Below are 8,057 nucleotides of genomic sequence, written 5' to 3'. Positions count from 1 at the left end.
CAGAAATCGAGACTCATCAGACCAGGCAACATTTTTCCAGTCTTCAACTGACCAATTTTGGTGAGCTCTTGCAAATTGTAGCCTCTGTTTCCTATTTGTAGTGGAGATGAGTGGTACCCGGTGGGGTCTTCTGCTGTTGTAGCCCATCCGCCTCAAGGTCGTGCGTGTTGTGGCTTCACAAATGCTTTGCTGCATACCTCGGTTGTAACGAGTGGTTATTTCAGTCAAAGTTGCTCTTCTATCAGCTTGAATCAGTCGGCCCATTCTCCTCTGACCTCTAGCATCAACGAGGCATTTTCGCCCACAGGACTGCCGCATACTGGATGTTTTTCCCTTTTCACACCATTCTTTGTAAACCCTAGAAATGGTTGTGTGTGAAAATCCCAGTAACTGAGCAGATTGTGAAATACTCAGACCGGCCCGTCTGGCACCAACAACCATGCCACGCTCAAAATTGCTTAAATCACCTTTCTTTCCCATTCTGACATTCAGTTTGGAGTTCAGGAGATTGTCTTGACCAGGACCACACCCCTAAATGCATTGAAGCAACTGCCATGTGATTGGTTGATTAGATAATTGCATTAATGAGAAATGGAATAGGTGTTCCTAATAATCCTTTAGGGGAGTGTACAGTCCATTCAGCGGCAAAAACCAGCTGCTCTGTGAGAAGACATAAACTGTTTCCGCCCGGTTTCGAACCGGGGACCTTTCGCGTGTGAGGCGAACGTGATAACCACTACACTACGGAAACAAGGTGATAAAATATGCAAGCTACGGAAGATGAAACATCTGAAACATGTACATAAATTTTGCGTAAATATTGTTTTTATTGCCAGAATCTCCGAATTGAGTACTGTACAGATGACAATGAGAGTTACCAGAGAACAGACTGAGAGAAACTATATTAATGGATCATTACATAATGACTGAAGTTTATAAGTATCTGTAAACACTCTCTACATGGTTAACTCTGAATCAGCCACTGAGCAGCAAACTATTGAGGGGTGCAGTAATGGTCGGTTAATCATGAGGTAGCTATCTGTGTATGCATGTAATGGCTTCCACCAGAAGGCCGCTGGCAGACCTGCTGCAGGATGTGGCTGCCCACCTTAAATGATAATGTAACACTGACAGGGGGACCGCGGAGTATTATGATTAAAAGGCTAATTTTGTCATTATAGTCAGACGATTAGCTTTGTTTCCTTACAAGCTAAAGCGATGTGAATGTTACATCATCTTTAAATAGGCCGTTTGGTTTGAACACAAGTGTCGCTTACGGCCATACCACCCTCAACACGCCCGATCTCGGACGCTAAGTAGTGTCGGGCCTGGTTAGTACTTGGATGGGCGACCAGCAGAGGGCGCTGTTGCTTCTTCCTAACTGCAGACAGCTTTGAAAAACAGAGCAGCTCCTCTCTGGACTTTTAATCATGTCATTTGCAATTATATATTATCATTTCTAATTTTGACATTATATGCAGATGATTTTCTCTCTTCCAGCCACTGATGCTGGCTGTACATCTCTGGCTGTGCTCGTACTGGCTGAGGCTGCCTGTACTTCACCTGAGTCTATGGGACCTGCCACAGACGTCTGGACTGGGTCTGTGCTAGTACTGGTTTAGGCTGGATTTGGATTAACTGTGCTTGTAAAGCATCTACTCCACTGACAAAGCAGCCCCTGTAAATTCTTGATATTTCCTATTTATTAATGTGATCAGCTACATCAGGCCCATTCAAACTGGCTCCACCAGGTTTCGTTTAATACATTTTCAAAGGGAAAATATTATACTATGACTTGACTGAATGCGTGATGCTTATTATTTACTAAGAGATGTGCATCCATAGTGCCCAGTCTGCCCAGCTGATCAACATTTTAATAGTCAATAGTCAATGTCACTGCTTTCCATCTTGCATTAGTCCAGATTTGTAAACCTTGACTGAGGGAAAGATACTGTCATGTTTGAACATGCTGAGCGCCTTTAATGGAGTGCCATCACAGCTGTGTATTGACTGGACTTATCAGCACCAAATACTGTATAGGCTGGCACAGATGTTGCTGCTAGAACGCACAAACTGAATTTTCAATGTTTACGTGCGACGCGGTTATATTTTTTACGAGCTACAGTTGTTCAGAAACACAGTCTGGCAAGCTACCAATACAAAGACAGAGCGAGAGATGCGCTGCCCAGCTGGGTTAGCGAGACAGACAGAGGAGAGATTCACTGCTGACATCAAAGTTTGAGAGGAGAGAACAGTTTACCTGACTGATTCTGTTCCTGCAGTTCACTTTCACTGAGTTTTTTGCTCTTCTCGTGCCCAAAAGCATAGCTCCCTCTTCATCCTTTCATCAAAATGTAAACACTGACACTCAATTCACCTTTGACAGGAGAGTGAGACGGGGTCCAGCATAACCCAAAGTGTTTTTCTATTTCATTCATTAATAAGCACATTAATGAATGAATGAATGAAACATCTTCAGTTCCATGCCAACTGAGCAATGAAGACTGTCTAAAGCTACAGAACAAGCAAATAAGTGGATTTTGTTTTTTTGACTGTTTTGTCAATTGTTGTTTCCGAGGTCAAGAATGGTTATTGTTCACCTTTAATATGTGAGCTGAGCTCCAACTGCCTTGTTGGCCCAGTGGGCACACATTTCAAAAAAATCAAGGTACTCCTCAGTGACATCTCTGACAATTCATCTGAATCAATCATTATTTACATTTTCAGGCCTCGTTGGCGCAGTAGGCAGCGCGTCAGTCTCATAATCTGAAGGTCGTGAGTTCAAGCCTCACACGGGGCAGGTGTTTTAAACTCAGATGACAACACAACAGGATAGATACCAGTATATTTGCATAAAAATACTCATCATTCTTTCGGAAGCATACAGCTGACACGTAAAGAAGTTTCAAGGTTCAAATAATTCCATCAAGAACATACAGCTTCCAAAGTAAGAAGTCCAGCCTTGCTCCTGCTCATCTGTTTAACCAGCATAAGTCTCTATGTGCACACATTCACCACTGACAAAACTGAATACCACATGAACATCTGACACCATGCACACACATTCAACACTGATTACCATTTGCACTTTAATAATGTTTCTTTGTAGTGATCTATCTGAGTAATTGGGCTGATATCTGACATGTTAGTGGCTAAGATAACCATGTTTATTAGATTGTACTCTGTTTGGAATAATGGAATTATACATGACTTTTCTATGTATTGAATTATATATATTCTATATATCGGCCATCAGCCATATATTCTATATATCGGCCATCAGCCACCCTGCTCTCTGAATATTGGCATTAGCATCAGCAAGTGAAAAGAATTAAGAAGCATTGTGCATTTGCTGAAATTTTCACAATTTCCTCATAGTGGTAGATGAGACATAATCTGTGAAGAAAAATCTGTCTGCTCCTAATGCTATTTGCAAGAATCTACTGCTCCAGGAGCAGTCTGTAATGCAGTGTCAATCACTGGTCATGCACACCTTGCACGGCCCCCCTCCTCGCGCATGCTCTCACTCAGTCAAGCTCAATATATTCAGCTCTGTCTGAGAAATGTCTGAGAAACAACCAGCAGCAATGAAAGAACTGCCCATCCCTCCTTTGCCAAAAATAGCATATTGTACAGAACTCTTGTGTGAACATGTCCCAGCTCCATATGAAGCTTTGTGCTCTTTATGTTCGATGCCATGGAAAAGTGGAAAAGAGGCATGATGACAAACAGTGGGGAATAACTTTTGAGGGAGGACAGTGGTGTACTAGCCTCTCATCCTGCTGTTAGACGTTGCTGCAGCAGCAGCTGAAGCCTGCGGTGCTCTGCCCTGGGCCGCAAAGTGTTGGAGGGGCATCTTTCAGAAGACAAGTTGATGTGAGAGCGGCCGGGGTCTTAGCGAGACTCTTGCGGTGGAGAGCAAGCCCTATGCAGGATGAAGGGCAACCGGCTCCTGCTTGTGGATTTTGTGGGCGGGCTTAGCGGAGTGATGCGAGCAGCAGAGAAAGACTTTGTATGTTCAATCGTTGCCAACTGCAGCTTTAAACATGTTGTTACTTGATTTTCTGTTGTATTTACCATCAGGTTCTATTCTATGGTGTCCACAGTGCTATACATGATCATTTCCCCAGTTTGATTTGAATAAAGTGAAATGAAAAGTGAAAATTAGATGTTTTCTGTGGAGGACTTTGGTTTCTGACTTTGGTTTTGTGTTCATGTTTTTCCTGTTTAGTCTGTCATAGTTTTGGATTATGTTTGAGTCGTATCTTTTTTTGTTCGTGGACTTGAGCTCGGCGTTCAGCACCATCATCCTGGACATCCTCAGCACCAAACTCACCCAGCTCACTGTGCCAGCCTCCACCTGTCAGTGGATCACAAACATCCTGACTGAGTCAGCAGGTGAGGCTGGGGAACATCACATCCAGCACCCAGACTATCAGCAATGGTGCCCCCCAGGGGTGTGTGCTCTCCCCACTACTCTTCTCCCTCTACATCAATGACTGCACCTCAGAAGACCCATCTGTCAAACTCCTGAAGTTCGCTGACGACACAACTCATCCGGGACGTTGATGAGTTGGCCTACAGATGGGACATTGATCAGCTGGCGCTCAAAACTATGGAGATGATCGTGGACTTCAGGAGGAGCCCCCCCACTCTGCCGCCCATCACCATACTCAACAGCCCTGTGTCTGCTGTGGAATCCTTCAGGTTTTTGGGATCCACTATATCCCAGGACCTGAAGTGGGAGCCCAACACTGACACTATCATCAAGAAGGCCCAGCAGATGAAGTACTTCCTGCGTCAGCTCAGGAAGCTCAGCCTGCCTAAGGAGCTGCTGATCCACTTCTACACAGCCAACATCCAGTCTGTCCTCTGCACCTCCATCACTGTCTGGTTTGGATCTGCCACCAAAAAGGACAAGGACAGACTACAACGGACAGTCAGGACTGCAGAAAAAATCATCTGTGCCAACCTGCCCTCCATTCAGGACTTATACATTTCCAGAGTCAGGAAACATCACTGCAGATCCATCTCACCCCGGACACAACCTGTTCCAGCTTCTTTGGCATTATGCGCAAAAACCAACAGACTCAAGAACAGTTTCTTCCCACAAGCCATCACTCTGATGAACAGCTGACTCTGACTCACAATATCAGGAACCATTCCTGTGCAATAACCCAGTAACTCTGCCACCTGTTTACTGGCTACCACTTACTATTTATTCATCATTCTCTATTTCAGAGCTGTTCATACTTTATACCAAATCCACCCATCTCGTGTACATAACACCTGCACATAATACTAATTTATTCCAGCATTCTTTGCACTCATCACACTGTGTACATGTATGCATGTATGTGTATGTACACATGTATATCACATCTACTCTCGGCATGTTTATTAGTGTCTGGCGGTCATAGGTAGTGTTAACCTGGGTGATCAGTACAAAAAAGTCAAAGCGTGAAGAAAACAATATATAAGCACAAGTGGCCCTGGTTTTACTAATGATTGCTTTGTTGTGTAAGACTTTGATTTCCAAACTTTACATCACAAAATCATTCCATAAAAGATAAACTATGCTTGGTTCATTTGGAGTAAAGCTTGCCACCTTGTATTTCTGTTTCTGTATGTAGTAGGTCTAAACTAAGCAGGACTGGTTACAGGAATGTGATCAGTTTGGGTCTACTACAGTAATTCTACCTTGCTAGGGGTGCTGACTCGACAGGAGCGTTGCTGTTAGCTTGCTTGCTTTTTTTTACATAAAATGAAAGCAAACAAACTCACAGTGTTCAGGCTGGTCAGCCACATCCCACAGCAGGTCTGCCTGCAGCCTTCCACTTAAAGCTATTACATGTAGCTAGTTTGCTAACATCCGACTCACACAAGGTTAGCGTGGCTAGTGTATATCATGCACAGGGAGGACTACGAATCGTTTGCTTCTGTCTGGCTCACCAAGTTGACCAATCCTCCTTTAGAGTGTAGTGTAGTGTAGAATGTAGTTTAACAGAAATACAGAAAAACCAAAACAAATGTAGGTGTACAAAAATGTAGAAATAAATTAAAGACATTTATATGACATTTATATGTTATTCTCTAATTACCAACTTCTTTTTATGCATTTATTCATGTATTCTTTTAGTTCTGTATTTATTGACCTTTTCACTTTATTTGATAGTGACAGTACAGAGAGACAGCAAAGGCAGGGGAGAAAGAGGGCATAGCCTAATGCAGCAAAAGGCAGGGACGTCACTAGGATTGAAAGACAGCGGGGGCTTAGCCACCAGGGCATGTGAACCTTTTGCTTGCAAACTCTTTTCACTCGTATCTTTTGTTACTGTATTAGAACTACTCTTATGCCAACAACCAGTGAAGAAGCCAAGATGTTAACAGGGAAAAAGCGACCGACATATCCTCGTCTTCCATTTCTCCTCTGTTGAACAAAAGTTACTGTAGCCTAATGTTATCTTTTAGACACATCAAAGTTGCATGGGCGGAATTCCACTTAGGCCAGACTGTGCTCCTGCTGACTTCTGCTGTAGGCTATTACTTAAATGCAATCCGTCTTCCCATGTAAATGTATCTATTGTCTCTTAGATAAGTTGCAGAGTGGGATTTTGCTCTGTAGTTTGGCATACAAGCATAAAATAGTTTATCATGTAAGCTGTTGATAAGGATCCTATTTAAAGTGGCCACTGTCTGAATTTAATAACCTGGTGGCGGAAGGAATGAAAGATTTAGAGTAACGATTACTACTTGTATGTATGCATGTATGCATGATTGCTTTCATTTTAGTATATTTTCATGTGTGTATGTCTGTGGGTAGATAATCATGTAGAGCCTAGCCTACATTTAGGCACATCTAAATATTTATTTAATGTATTACTGCCAATAAATGTAGAAGGTTAAGTGGGTCAGAATACAGGAAATATAATAAGTATCATGAAATTATTTAGTTTAGGCTATGCTTTGTTGTCCAGACCACTACTGACATCAATTACACTGCTCCCTCAGAATCTCTGCCCTGCCAATCCTCTCTCTCTCTCTCCCCCTCTCTAAATTATCTTCCAATATCCATCTGGTCAACGAATTGAAGGATATACTGTTACAATAGTATTAACCTGGACACTATGACATTTAGTTTTCACTGACAACAACATTCTATGGGGACGGATTGTTTTGAAATGCTATAGCTAGCTAGACTAACGTTATTGTTTTCTATAGCCAACTACAATATCCCCTTTCCTTCATTATTCATCATTCTCTCTACGTTAGTAGGTGAGTGCTGTTAGTGAGTTACATTTCCATGCCCTCCCATCTCTTTGTGGACGAATGCTGCATTAAAAAAACATTAAAAAGGACTTAAAGGAAGGTGAAGCTTGAAGGCAAAACAAATATCCACATCTTCACATATTTTATGAGGACTTGTATTTATATTTATTTCCACCAAGTGGCCCAGGAGCTAAAGGATGGAGGGCTGGACAGGACTGGAGCCCTCAGGTGGACAGCCTGGGGTCAAGGGTCTGCCAGGGCCCAAGGGCGGAGAAGCAATGAATGATGGCCTGGATGCTGGCAATGTAAGCAGGTCCGCTCTGGAGGTCCAGACAAGCGGAGCAGCTCTGGAGTCCTGTGACGTAGGTGGGACTGCTCTGGAAGACGGCGACAAAGCTGGAGGTCAGGAAAGACATCCGGTACAAGATGATTCGCTGCAAGTCAGGACAGGCTGCTGTATAAGCATCCAGCGTTTGAAATACAGGATTAGAGGAAGACTGTCAGACTGAAAGACAGGCAGATCACCGGAGTCTGCTGCAGGCCAGGAACTGAGGACCGCTGCAGCTCAGCAGAAACAGGTGTTGCCAGGGCTGCCGACTGTGGATCTGACAGGGCAAGTGGCAGTTCTGTGTTGCTGGGCTGGATGCTAGAAGGCTGAGGTGCAGAGACTAGAGTGACTGGTTCAGGAGTAACAGGATGAGGAAGAAAGTTAAGAAAACATTGCCAGTGGGAACATGCCACCAAGTGGACAAATTCAAGATCTCACTTCTAGAAGCAAGTGAGGTTCC

The 8,057-nt window shown here is 43.4% G+C and overlaps 2 non-coding genes across 2 annotated transcripts; one reads left to right on the top strand and one right to left on the bottom strand.

Annotated features, from left to right (window-relative positions):
- Positions 1–678: 678 nt before the first annotated feature.
- Positions 679–751, bottom strand: trnav-cac. The gene has a single exon. It is a non-coding gene; the product is annotated as a tRNA-Val (tRNA).
- A 1,976-nt stretch (positions 752–2,727) lies between these two features.
- Positions 2,728–2,800, top strand: trnam-cau. The gene has a single exon. It is a non-coding gene; the product is annotated as a tRNA-Met (tRNA).
- Positions 2,801–8,057: the final 5,257 nt, after the last annotated feature.

The sequence above is a fragment of the Micropterus salmoides genome, unplaced genomic scaffold (assembly GCF_014851395.1).
Source record: "Micropterus salmoides isolate LMB-PRFRI ecotype aquatic unplaced genomic scaffold, ASM1485139v1 Ms_hic_scaffold_18, whole genome shotgun sequence".
NCBI lineage: Eukaryota > Metazoa > Chordata > Actinopteri > Centrarchiformes > Centrarchidae > Micropterus > Micropterus salmoides.
This window is presented reverse-complemented; position numbering and strand designations above follow the sequence as displayed.